The sequence below is a fragment of the Schistocerca piceifrons genome, chromosome 4, assembly GCF_021461385.2.
Source record: "Schistocerca piceifrons isolate TAMUIC-IGC-003096 chromosome 4, iqSchPice1.1, whole genome shotgun sequence".
Classification (NCBI taxonomy): Eukaryota; Metazoa; Arthropoda; class Insecta; order Orthoptera; family Acrididae; genus Schistocerca; species Schistocerca piceifrons.
This window is the reverse complement of record NC_060141.1, coordinates 294,946,498-294,967,010: the sequence shown is the minus strand read 5'-3', so window position 1 is coordinate 294,967,010 and position 20,513 is coordinate 294,946,498. Positions and strand designations below refer to the sequence as shown.

Below are 20,513 nucleotides of genomic sequence, written 5' to 3'. Positions count from 1 at the left end.
GAAGTGTTGCGTTGTCTGAGTCAGTTTAGAAATAAATAACGTAACGAGGGTGTTTAAACATGAACGTCTCTGTAATCCTCTTTCACGGGTCTACATCTACATCTACATCTATACTCCGCGAGCCACCTTACGGTGTGTGGCGGAGGGTACTTATTGTACCACTATCTGATCCCCCCATCCCTGTTCCATTCACGAATTGTGCGTGGGAAGAACGACTGCTTGTAAGTCTCCGTATTTGCTCTAATTTCTCGGATCTTTTCGTTGTGATCATTACGCGAGATATATGTGGGCGGTAGTAATATGTTGCCCATCTCTTCCCGGAATGTGCTCTCTCGTAATTTCGATAATAAACCTCTCCGTATTGCGTAACGCCTTTCTTGAAGTGTCCGCCACTGGAGCTTGTTCAGCATCTCCGTAACGCTCTTGCGCTGACTAAATGTCCCCATGACGAATTGCGCTGCTTTTCGCTGGATCATGTCTATCTCTTCTATTAATCCAACCTGGTAAGGGTCCCATACTGATGAGCAATACTCAAGAATCGGACGAACAAGCGTTTTGTAAGCTACTTCTTTCGTCGATGAGTCACATTTTCTTAGAATTCTTCCTATGATTCTCAACCTGGCGCCTGCTTTTCCCACTATTTGTTTTATGTGATCATTCCACTTCAGATCGCTCCGGATAGTAACTCCTAAGTATTTTACGGTCGTTACCGCTTCCAATGATTTACCACCTATGGCATAATCGTACTGGAATGGATTTCTGCCCCTATGTATGCGCATTATATTACATTTATCTACGTTTAGGGAAAGCTGCCAGCTGTCGCACCATGCATTAATCCTCTGCAGGTCCTCCTGGAGTACGTACGAGTCTTCTGATGTTGCTACTTTCTTGTAGACAACCGTGTCATCTGCAAATAGCCTCACGGAGCTACCGATGTTGTCAACTAAGTCATTTATGTATATTGTAAACAATAAAGGTCCTATCACGCTTCCCTGCGGTACTCCCGAAATTACCTCTACATCTGCAGATTTTGAACCGTTAAGAATGACATGTTGTGTTCTTTCTTCTAGGAAATCCTGAATCCAATCACAAACCTGGTCCGATATTCCGTAAGCTCGTATTTTTTTCACTAAACGTAAGTGCGGAACCGTATCAAATGCCTTCCTGAAGTCCAGGAATACGGCATCAATCTGCTCGCCAGTGTCTACGGCACTGTGAATTTCTTGGGCAAATAGGGCGAGCTGAGTTTCACATGATCTCTGTTTGCGGAATCCATGTTGGTTATGATGAAGGAGATTTGTATTATCTAAGAACGTCATAATACGAGAACACAAAACATGTTCCATTATTCTACAACAGATTGACGTAAGCGAAATAGGCCTATAATTATTCGCATCTGATTTATGACCCTTCTTGAAAATGGGAACGACCTGCGCTTTCTTCCAGTCGCTAGGTACTTTACGTTCTTCCAGCGATCTACGATAAATTGCTGATAGAAAGGGGGCAAGTTCTTTAGCATAATCACTGTAGAATCTTAAGGGTATCTCGTCTGGTCCGGATGCTTTTGCGCTAACTAAGTGATAGCAGTTGTTTTTCAATTCCGATATCGTTTATTTCAATATTTTCCATTTTGGCGTCCGTGCGACGGCTGAAGTCAGGGACCGTGTTACGATTTTCCGCAGTGAAACAGTTTCGGAACACTGAATTCAGTATTTCTGCCTTTCTTCGGTCGTCCTCTGTTTCGGTGCCATCGTGGTCAACGAGTGACTGAATAGGGGATTTAGATCCGCTTACCGATTTTACATATGACCAAAACTTTTTAGGGTTCTTGTTTAGATTGTTTGCCAATGTTTTATGGTCGAATTCGTTGAATGCTTCTCTCATTGCTCTCTTTACGCTCTTTTTCGCTTCGTTCAGCTTTTCCTTATCAGCTATGATTCGACTACTCTTAAACCTATGATGAAGCTTTCTTTGTTTCCGTAGTACCTTTCGTACATGATTGTTATACCACGGTGGATCTTTCCCCTCGCTTTGGACCTTAGTCGGTACGAACTTATCTAAGGCGTACTGGACGATGTTTCTGAATTTTTTCCATTTTTGTTCCACATCCTCTTCCTCAGAAATGAACGTTTGATGGTGGTCACTCAGATATTCTGCGATTTGTGGCCTATCACTCTTGTTAAGCAAATATATTTTCCTTCCTTTCTTGGCATTTCTTATTACACTTGTAGTCATTGATGCAACCACTGACTTATGATCACTGATACCCTCTTCTACATTCACGGAGTCGAAAAGTTCCGGTCTATTTGTTGCTATGAGGTCTAAAACGTTAGCTTCACGAGTTGGTTCTCTAACTATCTGCTCGAAGTAATTCTCGGACAAGGCAGTCAGGATAATGTCACAAGAGTCTCTGTCCCTGGCTCCAGTTCTGATTGTGTGACTATCCCATTCTATACCTGGTAGATTGAAGTCTCCCCCTATTACAATAGTATGATCACGAAACTTCTTCACGACGTTCTGCAGGTTCTCTCTGAGGCGCTCAACTACTACGGTTGCTGATGCAGGTGGTCTATAGAAGCATCCGACTATCATATCTGACCCACCTTTGATACTTAACCCAGATTATTTCACATTCGCATTCGCTAATAACTTCACTGGATATTATTGAATTCTTTACTGCTATAAATACTCCTCCACCATTGGCGTTTATCCTATCCTTGCGGTATATATTCCATTCTGTGTCTAGGATTTCGTTACTGTTCACTTCCGGCTTTAACCAACTTTCCGTTCCTAATACTATATGCGCACTATTTCCTTCAATAAGAGATACTAATTCAGGAACCTTGCCCTGGATACTCCTGCAGTTTACCAATATTACGTTAACTTTTCCTGTTTTTGGTCTCTGAGGACGGACGTTCTTTATCAACGATGATAATGTCCTCTCTGGTAAGCCGTCAGGTATTTTATCGTTTCGCCCAAGGGGGGGGTCCCTCTAACCTAAAAAAACCCCCGTGTGCACGCCACACGTACTCTGCTACCCTAGTAGCTGCTTCCGGTGTGTAGTGCACGCCTGACCTGTCTAGGGGGGCCCTACAGTTCTCCACCCAATAACGGAGGTCGATGAATTTGCAACCGTTATAGTCGCAGAGTCGTCTGAGCCTCTGGTTTAGACCCTCCACACGGCTCCAAACCAGAGGACCGCGATCGACTCTGGGCACTATGCTGCAGATATTAAGCTCAGCTTGCACTCCGCGTGCGATGCTGGTTGTCTTCACCAAATCAGCCAGCCGCCGGAAGGAACCAAGGATGGCCTCAGAACCCAAGCGGCAGGCGTCATTCGTTCCGACATGTGCTACTCTGCAGCCGGTCACACCCAGTGCGTTCAATAGCTGCCGGAAGGGCCTCCTCCACATTACGGACGAGACCCCCCGGCAAGCACACCGAGTGCACACTGGCATTCTTCCCCGACCTACCCGCTATTTTCCTGAGGGGCTCCATAACCCGCCTAACGTTGGAGCTCCCTATAACTAATAGGCCCGCCCTCTGTGACTGTCGGGACCTTGCCGGAGAATCGGCCACTGGCCCAACAGGCGAGGCATCCTGTGGTGGCTCGGAAACGATGTCATCACCACTAGGAAGCACCCCGTACCTGTTGGAAAGGGGTATGGCAGCTGCCACGCGGCCAGATCCCACCTTCGCCTTTCGGCCAGGCACGCGCGAGCCCACCACTGTCCGCCATTCACCCTGGAGTGATGGCTGACCGGTAAGATGCTCACTGCCGGAAGACGCAGCGACATCAGGGGTTCCATGTGATTCCAAGGCCACCGAAGTAGGCATAGGTCTCACCACAGTTGCCCCAACGCCACTACGAGCCGACGCCTGCGCCTCGAGCTCGATGAGCCTAACAGACAAAGCCTCCACCTGCCCCCGAAGAGTGGCCAATTCTCCTTGCGTCCGCTCACAACAACCACAGTCCCTACACATGACTATGTTTACCCTACTCTATACGGTGACAAATTCTCAAGATAATCTTCTGATGAGCTACTCTGATAATCAAGAAACACTCACTGAAATACGAGACGCGAAAACTACGCTAGGTTTTCCCAGAAAAACTATTTAAAAGCTAAGCGCAGCAAACAAGTACAAAAACGCTTTATACAAACAGTACTCGCTGCTGCTGGTGCTCTCGCTCTGGCTGTCACAAGACAACTGCTGATTCAAGTGACTAGTGGCTAACGGCCGCGAAACAAACAAAAGACCGTTTTAGGGCGCTTTCTGTTCTAAACGATCAAGAAAACACTAAGAAATCTAACACGAAAACTACGTAAAGTTTTATCAAGAACTGTTAGTTACTATGCAGAGCAGATAAACACAAATAGAATCCCTTCCTTAGTGGATGGTCGTAAACAAAATGCAAAATAAACGCTTTAAACAAACAGTACTCGCTGCTGCTGGTGCTCTCGCTCTGGCTGTCACAAGACAGCTTGTTGTTTGTACCACAGCTGATTGGTACGAAGTGACTAGGTCGTTGTTTGCCAGCACTGATCGAGAAACAAGTTAACATTCCCGCTCTCATGATGCCTCTAGACACGTAGCCTCTGTCATTCTTTCTCCGATCCTCGCCTTCCCTTGAGCCAAACTATCTTCTTCGCTTGGAAGCGCGAATAGGAAACAGACTATATGTCGACAATAGTATCGATTGATAAATGAAAACTTTTTGAGAACAATCGGCCGTGGAACTTGAACTATCGATGGTACTCCGCGGGATTAATATTTGTAGCAGTAACAACTGACGAAATATACGGGCGAAACAGGTGGTCAGTAAGGGAGCCAGGGGGATTAAAACAATACTGCTATAATACGGGACATCCTGGGAAATATGGGCGAGTTGGTGACCCTAGATACGTTGAAAGAATCAATCTACGCCTCCTGCAGGTCACGCAGATCAAGATATCACCCGTTATTATTGGCAATCCACGCTTTGCGCACACCACGGATATGCAGCAGAGCCGGCTGAAGGTCATCCAGGGCTCGCAGCACTGATAAGCTATGGAGGCTCTATTCAGCAATATGTACCAGTACACAAGTTTTTTTCCATATGATATTTGAAGGTGATGTCTAATTCAATCAGTAAAAGACGCTGTGGATCTTGATTTATGAACCATTGTATGACAGAGATAATGGTAATTTCTCAACACACAAAAACTTCCTATCTCATTTGACTCTTATTACTTCCACTTGCATACCAAGCAAAGGTACAGTGTGTTAACTGTAAGGCGGCCAATAGCCGGAAGGGATTGCAGGGAGTGGAGCAAGTGAGCAAGTCTAATTATTTAACTAAAATCCACATGACGACTCCTAAAAAGAAGCAACCGTTACCCAGTTCGAGAGCGGCCACTTCGTTAAAAGCCTTCCCCCCCCCCCCCCCCCCCCCCCACGCTTGTACAATGTCTGAACCCACGTAGTTTATCAAAAACTGCCCCTCAACTGGAGCCAATTGATACTAACTGAATACGTTTTTCAACGGCCACTCCTGTGCCTAGTGGTGTGGATACAGGCGCTGGCCCCTTAGTCACGAGAAAAGTTGGTAACATGCAAGTTTAGGCAGTCTCATATTTTTTCACAAATCGAACGGATAAAACTCCGGCCACGCCTAGCCTCATCCTCACTTGCTTTTTTAGCCTCGTCAAGATCAGATCGTGGTAGATACGAATTGTTCTGCATAAGACGAAGGAGAGGGACCGATAGGGTATTAGTCTCAGCATAATGTGTCCATGTTTGTCTGTTTTATACAGATATGGTTAGCAAATTCTGGCAAGATGAGTAAATCAGCCGTTCCTGGGTGCGTTCAGCCATGTGGTACAGGATGTTAAATTTCACCAACCGCGCCGTGAGGTTACTCAAACTTCACCACAGACGACGCTGTCGTAACACTCCATCACGTTCCTTTCTCTTGATAACTCACAGCCACGCTGAGTAAGAATGTGTTTTGGATGTTCGGTTCTTCACAATTTGCATCTTGTTCTTTCTAATGTTTCCTCTATCCTTCGGATCCGACTATTAATATTACAGCGCGTTAAAGTGCCTGCTTCAAATTAGTAGCAGGCTTGGGTCAGAAACCATGATTATTGTGCTCGTTACCTCACCCATGAAGGGGTCAATCCATATTTCCAATGGTTAATTAAGTTCTGTGTGGAAAATCTGCAAGAATCATTTTGAAGAAATACTTGCGACAGTGCTGTTATTTGTCAGTGATTTACTTTCTATGTAATGATCATCGTTTTTTAACAGTGCAACTGTGTTGCTTTTGCAAATGTCTGTCTTCTTACTGTGTTTGTTGAACCAGCTATTCTGATAGCCCCTTGTTTTCTGCTGAGTAATTAATCCAACGATCAGGGCCGGTTTAAGACCCAAGCAACACAAGCCACCGCCGTCCGACGCCAAGCTGAGAGGGGCGTCAGAGGCACTGCAACTAAAAGATTTCTATGCATGACTTATAATTAATAGTGGCCGCTCGGGACGCCATGGTTAGAGGGGCGCCAGGAGAGTTCACGTGTAGTATTTATATGCAGTGCGTATCACAGTGAGTAACGATAACTGACGTGGATGAAAGGTACGAGGGAAAAGGAGGAACGACAAGTCGCTTGTGTGAAAAAAATGTTTTCGGATCAGTTGTGCCAGCCATGTACTGGAACGAAACCCCATACCTGCAAATAGGAGGCGTTACTGACTGCCAACTGCCAGCCGTTTTATGAGATAGCCATAGCTGTCATCTTTCCCAGCACGTAGGAAATCATAACGTCAGTTATTCAAACCAAGTCGCAGTTCAACAAGTGTACTGTTTCATCTGATGGCTGTTGCATTACTCTGTGTTGTGTATTGTGAATTTTTGTTATTGCATTTTATAGGCTTCTTCACCGTTATCAGAGTGTTTTTACGAAACAAGAGTGATTGTGATCAACCGAATGAATCATAATTATCGTAATTACGTCATTACTCTGTAACGAGCCGGCAGAGGCCAAGGGCCCCTTATAGCAAAATACTCAGAAAGTGTCTCTGAACAACGTCTATAGTCTAAGTTTCTGGGTGGAGTTCTGATTCATCCTATATAAACAAATCAAAAGAGTTACGTTACAGACTGCAATGTCGTTGACAAGTTATTGGTAACCGACAGCTGAGAAAGCACAGAAGAGAACCTGTGAGCAAAATTATGCTGTGATTTGGTTGTTGTCGTGGTAGCTTTCCAGTTAACAAGTAGCTGTCAGTTGCTTTGTTAGTCTGATCTACGTAGGCTAAGGGTAATGAGGCAACATATAGAGGCCAGCGTTGCCGTTAAAAATAATTGTTACAAACAGTTACGGTAGAAACTAGTTAGTATAGCAATAAACTGCATTTGTTGGTTTGGTTTTCGAATCTTTCTTGCACAAAGCACTGCACATTAGTGACGGGGAGAACCGAGAATTTAAAGGAAACGAGAACTCTGTCCTCGAGAAAGAAAGAAATCGCACCGTCACCAGCGACCGATCACTGACCTTGGTACTCATCAACTTCAGTTTGGCCCTTTTAAATAACCTTGGTTTGGAGGCAGCTACGATCCAGTACGGTTTCTTACTGCTTAGCCGCGCGACTTTAAAATCTGTGACAAAACTGACGATCCTGCCAAGCGTGAGGTGCGCAGTGTTATCTGCTTTTTAAACACCCAAAAACTCCGTCCGATCCCTTAGTTTGTAGACATAAGTGACGTTTATGGTAATGTGATGCAATAAGCGGCAGTTCGGAATTGGTGTATCATGTATAATGGCTGACGGAAGAACGTTCACGACGAAGATCGCTCGGGCTGGCCCTCAGAAGCGACTGACGGACTCAAAGCAAGGACTGAAACAAAAATCCAAGAAGACAGTGATTTCACAATTAGTGGACTGCACTTATTCTTTCCAGACATTTCAAGAACTGTGTCATAAGAGACTTAATGCAGATCAGGGCTATAAAAAGCTAGGTGGGTTAGTCAAATTTCGACGCACGAACACAAAAACAAACAAGTGGCAGCTGCATTGATATGCCCCAGTCGCTTCTGAATCACATTATCACTGGTGATGGGGCTTTGGTATCACATTTCACACCAGAAACAAAACGCCAATCAATGGAATGGCATCTTTCGCAATCCTTAACGAAACCGACAAAAGCAACGCAAATTTTGAGCACCAGAAAGATTGTGGCTATGGCGTTTTGGGATCGGAAGGGTGTCCTGCTCATAGACTACATGCCTAGATAAGAGACCACAAATGTAGCGGCTTGCTGTCAGACGCCATTAAAAACATGCGGTACTGATTACTAACCAGTGGAGTCATCCTCCTTCACGGTAGTGCGCGTCCGCATGCAGCGGGACTGGCATGGGACTTGCTTCAGCGGTTTCAGTGCGCGGTGTTTCGACAACCACCATACAGTCCGGACTTAGTCCCAAGCAATTGTCACTTATTCCCCAAATTGAAAGAGTTTTTGAGTGGACAATGCTACGGAAGCAATGATGAACTTCAAGAACCTGTTAATCCGTGGTTCAACAATTTGGTGGTAACTGAGTATGCAGAAGACATAGAAAGGCTTATATAACGGTACGACAAGTGCCTAAATTTGAACGTTGACTACGCAGAAAAGTAGCTTGGGCATCAAATTGTACGTAAAATACAGTTTCGTTTAATTATACGAAATAAAAATTTCTGTAGAAAAAATGCTTTTTTTCCTTTCCGAATGACCCTCATAGCTGCTGCGACATCGTAGATTACATTTTAGTCAGACAGACTACAGTAGAGCTTGCACATATTAACTTGGCCTCTGCACAGAAATGAATCCTCGTCGTGAGTGCTGGATGATTTCATCCCATTCTTTCGAAGGGGCGACCTTCTCAGTTGACTGTCACCTGTCTACATGCACGCTTCGAGCGTTCTCATTGCTATCTGTTTGCTACATAGCTTGGCACCACAGTTTGCTCACGCCAAAGGAAGTGAAACTCATATAGGGACTTCCGGTAACTTCCTGCCAGGTCACTTTGGGTGCTACAAGTTTATCAATTCATCATTTCGTTTTTTTTATTGGATGATTTAAAGTGTTCCATATTTGTTTTCGTCTTATAGTACGCAGAAGCTGGTTTCATCGTGTTGTGTTCCTGATTACTAATTGTGTGTAATGCACCCGTTTTGCTCACACCCATAATAGTGGGTAGAGTAAATTATCCAATATTCGTTTTTGTTTCGTATAAATCAGAAGCTCGTTTCATTGCAAGGTGTTCTAAGGACTCTTGTATATTTGTTCCTGCTTACGAATCAGTGTCTGAACTGCCCGATTTAACAGTGGTTTAAGTATATTACTCGTATTCTAATCTTATTTTGTTCACATCCATTTTTTGGACTTTCTCCTATTTAATGAAGAACTCCATGTTAGCGACTTTTAACGGAAATGGTGTTTACTACATCTTGTCGTGAATTGAGGATGGTATGTAACTCTGCTTTGAATGGTGTCACTTCTTGTAGCTGAGTATGGTTCGCAATCTTAGTGGCTAGAGCACTCTTCCTTGCAAATGTTAAAAATGCAACGGTAGTTACACAGATGTCTTCACACGTTATTAACAGGTACTACAAACAATACATTTCAGCAGAAATCAATGTATTAGAATAATCCTTCACTCCAATGGAAATTTCGAAGTAAATAATACACACTCTCATGCTTCGCTTAGTGAATTGTGTATAACTAGAGTATACTAAACACAGTAGGATTCTGTACAGTGGAAGTGCATGCACAGTATACCATACAATACCATGTACAAATATGCAGTTTGATATAGAATGTTTTCTGTGTGACAGTAACTGTCATATTAACTACACCTTCTCTCATTAAGACTACAAAGTAACATCATTCAAAACAGAATTTCTGCGACAAGATGTAATAAAGTCGAATACCAATTCTGTGAAAAGGTGCCAATAGGTTCTCCGTCAAATGAGAGAAAGTACTAAAAACGGATGTGAACAAAAATAAAGTAGAATGTACTTACAGCACAGTTATATCGAGCAGAACACATGTGGATTCATAAGCAGAAACAATTGTACTTGGATCCACAGAACATTACGCGAAGAAACCAGCTTCTGTTTTATGTGACACAAAACAAATATAGAATCACTTACTCCACCGAACATTATCGACGCAAGCAAAAATCTAGCAGAATAGAAGTAACATACTTACACTGAAATTCAAAGAGAGCAATACGCACAAAAAGTCGTAATGAAGAACGCATTGCGATGAAACCGGCTTCTGTGTCGTGTTATGTCGCATGATTTTTAGATTTTGACATGTTCTAAAGTGCCACTATTTCCAGTTGATAATGACCACGTGGGCGAAATTGGAATATTGGGGCCTAAAAATAAATAATTTTAAAGTCAAAATGTGACTACAGTGTCATTTACAAAATTTTACATGTGATTCCCGGTTATGAGAAGTTAATTTTTTTTTTTTTTTTAAATTGAGATAACTCGAATCTCTTACACTGGAAGGTCACAAACACGTTTCCAGTCACGCAGTCTATCAGTAGGCTATGAGGCCCAACCGTAAAGAATAGATGATAAATGTTGCCATCTAATATTTCTACTCGTAAGAACAAGAATACACGTTCAAGCGCCTATTGTTACCTATTCGGAGTTCACTGACAGGTAACTAGGAGCGCCGCTATTGTCTAATCCCGTATCGTAACACAGGCAGTGCACTGCTTATAATTTGATGTTCTGCGATGTGCGCCGAAGGCGCAAGGAAAGTTCGTCATAAGCAGGGATACGTGATTATATGCAGCGCCATTAAATGTATGTCAGAAGAGGCTAATGAAGAAGTAGAAATCTCATTAAAAATTGTATTTTAGAGAGCTGCAGAAACTGCTAACTAAACCGATGGAAAAATCGCAAAAAAAAAAAAAAAAAAAAAGAATAAGGCAAAGAAATGACATTCGGGAATACATTTGTCTAGGTAACATGTTTAAGTGATTAACATTGCAAGATTGCGAGATAAGCCATTGCAAATAAGAAATACTGGTATTAATAACCGGCGTAATCGCCAGAATGTTGAATACAAGTGCATGGACTGTGTTTTACAAGCGCTGGACGTGAGTTTGTGGGATGCAGTTCTATGCCTGTTACACTTGGTCGGTGAATACAGGGACGGTTAACGCTGCTTGTGGATGACAGGAGTTGTCGTCCGATGATATGCCATATGTGCTCGACTGGAGACGGATCTCGTGATCCAGCAGCCCAAGGCAACATGTCTACACTCTGTAAGCAAGCTGGGTTACAGCAGCAGCGAACGTTATTCTGTAGGAAAATACCGCCTGGAATGCTGTCCATGAATGGCAGCACAACAGATCGAATCACTAGACTGACGTACAAATTTGCAGTCAGAGTGTGTGGGATAACCACGAGGGTGCTTCTGCTCTCATACGAAATCGCACGCGACGGTAACTCCAGATGTAGGTTCAGTGTGACTAGCAAGCAGACAGGTTGCTTGCAGGCCCTCAACTGGCTTCCTGCTAACGGACACACACGTCCATCATTGACACAGAGGCAGAACCAGCTTTTATCAGAAAACACAACAGACGTCCACTCTGCCATCAAAAGATCTCTCGCTTGACACTAGTGAAGTCGCAAATAGCGGTGGTTTGGGGTCAATAAAATGCATATTACAGGACATCTGATTCGGAATTGTCGTTGAAGTAACCTTTTTGTAACAGTTCGTTGTGTCACTGTGGTGCCAACTGCTGCTCACATTGCTGCTGCAGATCCAGTACGGTGCGCCAAAGCCATACGCTGAAGACGGTGGTCTTCCCTCTCGGTAGTGGTACGTGGCAGTCTGGAGCCCGGGCTTCTTGAGACCGTACATTCTCATGGCCATCGCTGCCAGCAGTCATGTGCAGTGGCTATATTCCTGCCTAGTCTTCGTGCAGTATCGCAGAAGAAACATCCAGCTTCTCGTAGCCCCATTAAACTACTCCGTTCAAACTCAGTGAGGCGTTAACAAAAACGTCTCTGTCGCCTTAAAGGAGGGCCACCCAGGGCGTGGCCGATTGTACGGCCCACCGCTGGACCTGCCACAGCTTTTCTCGTTCTTTCCGGAAAGTATTAGGTACAGCGCGACATTTCATTTAGTACTGACAAGATCGTGGAGTCACTGTTTACTCTTCGCTGTTTATTAGTGATTTGAAGGACGTTCACATGTCCACTACGTGTTTGCACAAAAAGAGGTCGTCTAGCGATCTATCGTCACAAGCCTTTAGAAAGGAATGAAAATGAGAGAAGAGATGGACGAGACTTCTGAACATCTAATTCGTAGTTGCATAAGCGAAGGATACTGCAAATATGCTATGAAACGATACTGCAGTACCATCGAGAAGAAATTTAAAGATTTAATTGACGATGAAAGAGAGAACAATACGATGATCGACAGATAGGATTCATTGTTCAATACATTAAGAAGCACTTTGTGCTATATTTGCAGACACGCACCACTTGAAAAAATTGGCGGTACGAATAGTAACATTTCTGAAATGCACGCATTATTCCATTGTGAGTTGCAACAGTTTTAGATGGAACCGAACGAAGAGCATGGAGACTGTATATTACTGCAAAGTAGGTTGGTTAAGTCAAGGGGCATGCCTGGAACGATTTTTCGACTTGAAACTCGTTGTTGTTGACTTTATGAAGGAAAAATGTGTGCAGGTACTAAAATTAGAACATCCGGAATGGATTCCAGACCTCGCATTTAAAGTGGACTTGACTCTGCATTGCCCATAGTTAAGACATTACAAGGTTAGAAACAACTTACTTATGATCTGATAGAGAAACATTTAAAAACAAAATCCCATTGTGAGAGGGACAATTTCTGTCGAGGAACACCGTCAATTTCGCTAATCTCACTGCTGTTATAGACAACTTAAGGTTTGCAGAATTCATTGTGAACTTGAAAGAATTACAAGGACAGTTTCTTAAACTTTTCGAGGACACTATCTTACATCTGTTTTCACTGTTCCCTATTTCAGTTGAAAGCACCCAAGTGCATGTGCAAATGTAACTGATTCACCTGGAATGTAATTCCCGTTTTAATGATAAATCCTTTTACGTCTATACTGCCCAGGATGTCTACATTGCTTTTTTCAGGTAGAGTTTCCATGCCTCTACAATGAGGTTGCAAATGTGCTACAATATTTCGATCGACATATTTGTGTGAAAAACTTTTCCTCGGTTATGAAACATAAGCCATGATTACATGGAAACTTGAGCGCGAAAATCTGTGAAGGTCTTCTTCTGTCCTTATGCCAACAGTGTGCACCAGATAAAAATTATGTCTTTTTTTAAATTAATAAATTTGTGGTAAGATCTTATGGGACCAAACTGCTTTGGCCATCGGTCCCTAAGCTTACACGCTACTTCATCTAACTTACACTAACTTACGCTATGAACAACACACACACACCATGCCCGAAGGAGGACTCTAACCTCCGACAGGGGAAGCCGCGCTAGCCGTGACAAGACGCCCTAGACCATGCGGCTACCCCGCGCGGAAAAAAATGTCTTCATTTGCGCCAAAAAGAATGAAGTAATAATGAAAATTTGTTTTGGTTGAGGTATAAGTTGATGTGAAATGTGGAATGTAGAACCAAGTCGCATGCAGTGCAACCGCATTGCCGTTTAGATGAGACGCGTTCACAGTTTCCCCCACCAAGCACGCAGTGTGCTGTGGCCATATGGGAAATGTGCAGCGAGGCTGAGCGCTGGTCCTGCCATAAAGGTTTCCTTGACTACCATCTACTCACCACGTCCAGTCTCGAAGGTAACTATCGCTCAAGACTGTTACAATGTGTATTGAAAGCAAACCTGAATTGCTCTTATGCGACTGGGGCGAAATCCGAATAGACACATGCCAACTAGCTTTCGTTATGCCGCACCATCCCCTTCTTGGTGTTGTGATTTTTATCCGTCAGTGTATTCTAACCGCACAATAAAGAGAACAAAGGAAGGGGAAAACAGCTAAAAGCCGAAGGCTTCAGTACTTTAGGAAAGATGCAGAAGAAGGAGAAGAATATTTTATATTTAGGTAATATTGGAGAGCAGATTGTCAGAGGACTGTCACATGATTTCCATATGACACGCTTTTTATTTTACATTGTCAGTGTCGTAGTAAGTGATGTTGTCCAGTTTTGAAAATTTTGTAACCCTTTTTTGTTTTCTGACAGCCTGTGGTCGGACTTGTTTTGATTTGATTGGTCATGTGTTTACGAAGTTATTTATTTTGTGGCACTCTAGCGAGAAACTATTGAATCTGAACGTCTGATCCAACTTGTTACTACGATCGTTTGCAGTAGCTGTAGCTTACAATTATGCCCGTTTTACTCGTAAAGTTGCCGGATGTGTATCTAGCAAGCCTACGTGTAAAATGTGGAATTTCATGTTGTATGCAGACCGTCTAAACAGAATAGTTCTAAGTAAATGAAGCAAAACATTTTTGAAGTTAGTGTTTCGAAAAAATTAATTTTTCTACCGTATTTTTCATGAGATTTTAAGGAACCTATTCGGTAGAAGAAATCGAGCTTCACATTACTGCCTGATAATGAACTAGCGTGCCTACATCTATAATGTGGGACGTTCTCTCATTTTATTTCATTTTGCTGACCTCTTGGTGCACCAATACATCCAGTTCAAACTTACAGATCTCTCTTTCCACGAACTGTTAAGTAATTTAAAATATAAATTTCAATGATGTTAACGCAATCGTTTAAATAAATATAACGAGTATAAAGTCCCTTCATTTTAGTTTAAGATGCTTGTTTCTAAATAAGCAACACACACACTGTTCGATTATATTTTAATCCCAACTAATTACAAGAATCCTACATGCAGCTTGTCTGTACGCGGGGCAGGATAAGTGTATTTGGTTGGCATCCTGGATCTCCCCAGAATCACACTGTGGTTATGGCATGACGAGAATTCTTCGGAGATGCTGGTAATAGCAGCGCTGAATTTCAATGTTCGGTACGAATTGTCTCTCTTTCCCTTTGCAGCACAGCGCTTCATATCCAATTTCCCAGCGTGCTTTTGTTCCTTCAATATATGTGGGTACAATTATCTGCACCATGTGCACTTCTGCTGGCTCTCTGAAAATAACGTTTCTATGTAAATGAAGCAAAGGGATTCGGAGGCTGGCTTTTGAGAAAACATTTTACAACTAGATAAAAATAAGAAATGCTGTATTTGGGTTAAAATTTTGTCTTATTAAGCAGTACTTCTCGCGATATTTTTAGTATACTATCCTATACAAAATGCGGAATCTCTCGCTTATTAGAGCCTCACATCGCCGTTGATAATGAAACATCTTTTAGTTATTAGTCATAACTGTATTACAATTCACTGAATTAAGTAAACTCAGTATTTTCACCACAGTTTGCTTTCAAAATATTTTATCTTCTTATATTTTCAGAGCCGTTATTTAAAACTGAGGGGATAATTCTTTTCGAAAATCCATCTGATCTCGAGTGCTGCTGACACGAGTCGAACCACAAGGTTCTCGTATGTGATATTCCAAGACTCGCTGCTAACTTTCGAGTACACTTTGGAATCGAGAAGATCTTGGTTCTCGAACTGCCCTCACTAGCATTTAGATAGGGCGAGGGTGGTGAGTGACTGCTTTTCCAAAGAAGAGCTCTGTTCTGGATTTCTTCGAGCTGGTGGTGTAATTTGACGAAGATGAATGCTTCTGTAAATAGCTGTCCCCTCCCCCACCCCCCCCCCCACCCCGCCCCGTCTGACGGGGGTGCGGGTTGGGCCCATGACTGATCCCTGATATACTCCAGCTTCAATTTGCCTCTGCTAGCTATTGGACGTTTGAACTGTTACGTAGAATTGTCTGTTTTCTGTTTTAAAAACAGTAATACGATTTTTACTAAATGTCGTGGGTGGTTGAGTTGAAGTAATTTATAGACTTGTCCTAGATACCATACGTTATCGAACACTTTTTCGGTATGAGGAAAAACAGCTTCTGCGCTTAGTTTCCCGAGTCGAGCAGAAGTGTTCAATAAGTCTCATTGGTTGATGAATAGTGTGCTGTGCTTTACAGGAAGCCGAACTGTATTGAATGACCATTTATTTGTACAGGGCTATTACAAATGATTGAAGCTATTTCATAAATTCACTGTAGCTCCATTCATTAACATATGGTCACGACACACTACAGATACGTAGAAAAACTCAAAGTTTTGTTCGGCTGAAGCCGCACTTCAGGTATCTGCCGCCAGAGCGCTAGAGAGCGCAGTGAGACAAAATGGTGACCGGAGCCGAGAAAGCGTATGTCGTGCTTGAAATGCACTCACATCAGTCATAACAGTGCAACGACACTTCAGAACGAAGTTCAACAAAGATACACCAACTGCTAACTCCATTCGGCGATGGTATGCGCAGTTTAAAGCTTCTGCATGCCTCTGTAAGGGGACATCAACGGGTCGGCCTGCAGTGAGCGAAGAAACGGTTGAACGCGTGCGGGCAAGTTTCACGCGTAGCCCGCGGAAGTCGACGAATAAAGCAAGCAGGGAGCTAAACGTACCACAGCCGACGGTTTGGAAAATCTTACGTAAAAGGCTAAAGCAGTAGCCTTACCGTTTACAATTGCTACAAGCCCTGACACCCGATGACAAAGTCAAACGCTTTGAATTTTCGGCGCGGTTGCAACAGCTCATGGAAGAGGATGCGTTCAGTGCGAAACTTGTTTTCAGTGATGAAGCAACATTTTTTCTTAATGGTGAAGTGAACAGACACAATGTGCGAATCTGGGCGGTAGATAATCCTCACGCATTCGTGCAGCAAATTCGCAATTCACCAAAAGTTAACGTGTTTTGTGCAATCTCACGGTTTAAAGTTTACGGCCCTTTTTTTCTCCTCGAAAAAAAAACGGTACAGGACACGTGTATCTGGATATGCTGGAAAATTGGCTCATGCCACAACTGGAGACCGACAGCGCCGGCTTCATCTTTCAACAGGATGGTGCTCCACCACACTTCCATCATGATTTTCGGCATTTATTAAACAGGAGATTGGAAAACCGATGGATTGGTCGTGGTGGAGATCATGATCAGCAATTCATGTCATGGCCTCCACGCTCTCCCGACTTAACCCCATGCGATTTCTTTCTGTGGGGTAATGTGAAAGATTCAGTGTTTAAACCTCCTCTACCAAGAAACGTGCCAGAACTGCGAGGTTGCATCAACGATGCTTTCGAACTCATTGGTGGGGACATGCTGCGCCGAGTGTGGGAGGAACTTGATTATCGGCTTGATGTCTGCCGAATCACTAAAGGGGCACATATCGAACATTTTTGAATGCCTAAAAAAACGTTTTGAGTTTTTGTATGTGTGTGCAAAGCATTGTGAAGATATCTAAAATAAAAAAGTTATTGTAGAGCTGTGAAATCGCTTCAATCATTTGTAATAACCCTGTAGTTTAGGAAATCGTGGAGAAATTTTTGTACAATATTTTCGAGAATTTTTCCAAGACAGATTAAAAGAGATATTGGTTGATAATTTCGCGGAAATAATTAATCATTTCCTTGCTTTGCTGGGGTTATGTAAGGGACAGTCAAAGGAAAACCAGACAGATGGAAAAATTAAGTAAACAGTTTATTATTTCATAAGTAATAGTCATAACTGTTAATATACTTATCCCACTATGAGACAATACGGCCAATGTCTTCATGAAAATATGTTTGCGGTTGCCTATTGAACCACGGTGTGCACCTCTTCGCCCGAAGCAAATAAACGGCCATGAATGTCTTTCTTCAGGGCTCCAAAAATGTGGAAATCGCATTGGAGAGATCGGAACTGTATGGAGCGTGTAAGGGTTTCCCAGCGAAACTTCTGCAGCATAGTGGAAACAACTTGTTAACAAAATGCTTGCTTGCGTGATGCCAATGTTGTTTCAAGTACGCTGCATAAGTTTCGCTAGGAAGCCCTTACACATCATCTTTACAGTCCCCATCTCTACCCAAGAGATTTCCATTTTTTGGAGCCGTAAAGCAATACATTCATTGCCGTTGACGTGCTTCGGGAGAAGAGGTACACGCTTGGGTACAATCATGGTTCCATAGACAATCGCAAGCATGGTGAAACACTGCAAGCAGCTGGTCCCATTTTCGATCTTCGCATACAACCAGCGTCTAACTTAACAGTCGCGACACTCCGTCCCGCTTTTGTTATCCACAGCGATAGCAGCATCTCAAGCGGTCAGTAGGCGACGGTTCTTTATCGGATAAGTGCGAATGCTAACACTAACTTTAACATACCTTTTACAATAGGAATTGTATGTTGTGTCACAAAAATCGACAATACTAAAAAATGGCATCAAATTTGTAATTATTTAGTTTCCTAAGGACCCTGGGATGTACGAAACACATCACAGTAGAGTTTATTTACGATTCCGCTGTAATGTAGAGACATTTACTGAATAATATAGTTTTCCCTTAATAACAAACAGTCGATAATAAACTCCAGAACACCTGACGTTTTGCAGAAAGAGGTCGTATACCTACCCAGTGAAACGGAGTTTTGTTCGCTACACTTTCAACCAAATTAGTGAATGTGCAAAGTAGGAAACCTATACGGAATCTAATGCCTACATTATTTAACGTACCAAACAAGCTACCACAACTGTAACTTACGAGGAAACCACACAGACATGGAAATAAAACGTCAAAAGCAATAAAACTCTTTCCGAACAAAGGTGAAACTGATTCCGCAACCGTTGCTAAATCTGAGCCGCAAACGGCAAGAATCTTCAACACATGCACTTTTGAAGCAAAACAGGGTAAATTCACAAACGTGTACGCGTATTGGCAAGTCGAATTAAGTGTAAGATTGGGTGTATCATTAGACTAGGTATATAATTTATTCGTTGGGCTCATCTACGACCACGCGAAGTCTTGTTGCACTCAGCACTGAGCCTGGCTTTTCTCTGAGCTCAGATTTCCCTCGTTCATTGTGAGTGGGTCTGCTTGCGCTCTTCTGTCCAAAGGACGCCGTGTCTTCTTTTCGGTTGCTCGTCTCGGGTTATTCCGTTTGTCATTATCTTCTTGCGGAAAAGAACTCTGTCAAAAGGATCTTCGGGTTTGATATGTAGCATCTGGAGGTCTTCTTTGATGTTTTTAAACCATGGCATCGTAGTCGCTGGTTTTGAATAAAAAAAAGAGACATATTTTTGATTAACCTATTTCCGTCCATTCATTTGAGGTGATCATAAAATCGTGCCCGTCTTCTATTTATTGTGTCTGTAATTTTTTTCTATTTTACTGTAGACTTCTTGTTGGATGTGTTTTGGTGGATGCCATTCTTGTACTTGTATCCTAGGATTCTTCTAACGATTTTGAGCTCTTTTTTTCTCCACTTCTTCGAGGAGTCTTTTATCAGCCTTGAGGGATATGGTTTCGATGATCTCACCGAGGTACTTGAATTTGCCGACCTGGGCAATGATCCCATATTTCGTACGGAGTTTTGGCGGCGGGGGGGGGGGGGGTCTTTAATGTTAGTCATGACTTCCATTTTTTTAAATGATATTTGAAGACCAGTTTGTTCAGCGATTTTTTTAACAGTTCGAACGGCGAACTGAGCTATAGCGGTGTGTACATCGTTTGACAGGCTGGCAATACATACTTTTTTTAAAAAAAGAATCATGTGAACTGGCTGCGATAGTAATGGCAGACAACAAGAGAAGCACATGTTTCTCATGCATGAAACACGTTCATATTGTCTTGCTGTCTACCCCCGTTAGCTGATTGGTCTGCGTGACAGAAGTGAAGCCGCGCAGGGTTAGCTGAGCGGTCTAAGGCGCTGCAGTCATGGACTGTACGGTTGGTCCCGGCGGAGGTTCGAGTCCTCCCTCGAGCATGGGAGTGTGTATTTGTCCTTCGGATAATTTAGGGACTGATGACCTTAGCAGTTAAGTCCCATAGGATTTCACACACATTTGAATTTGAACAGAAGTCAAGCCTAAGGGCCCGGGTTTGATTCACGGCTGGGTCGGAGATTTTCTCCGCTCAGGGACTGGGTGTTGTGTTGTCCTAATCATCATCATTTCATCCCCATCGACGCACAAGTCACCGAAGTGGCGTCAAATCGAAAGTCTTGCACCGGCGAACGATCTACCCGATGGGAGGTCCTAGTCATACGACATTTTTTTAAATATTATCTTGCTTTCAGTGGAATACACAGAAAATATACACATATTTGAAAGTACTTCTTCATGAAGAGGTTGTAAGAGGGTCACTCCAATAGAAATGCACACTATTTTTTTAAAATCCATCTTTTATTCTACACATTTGAAAGTTTTACAGTGTGTAGATACATCCTTTAGGAACAATATTTTCATTTCTCCACATTATTTCCATCCCTCTCAACTGCCTTATGCCATCTTGGAACCAGCGCCTGTATACCCGCATGGTAAAATTCTGAACCA

The 20,513-nt window shown here is 42.9% G+C and overlaps 1 protein-coding gene across 2 annotated transcripts in view; it reads right to left on the bottom strand.

Moving 5' to 3' along the window:
• LOC124796303 (ras guanyl-releasing protein 3-like) overlaps positions 1-20,513 on the bottom strand; it is a 305,024-nt gene that overhangs the window by 126,576 nt on the left and 157,935 nt on the right. The window lies entirely within an intron of this gene.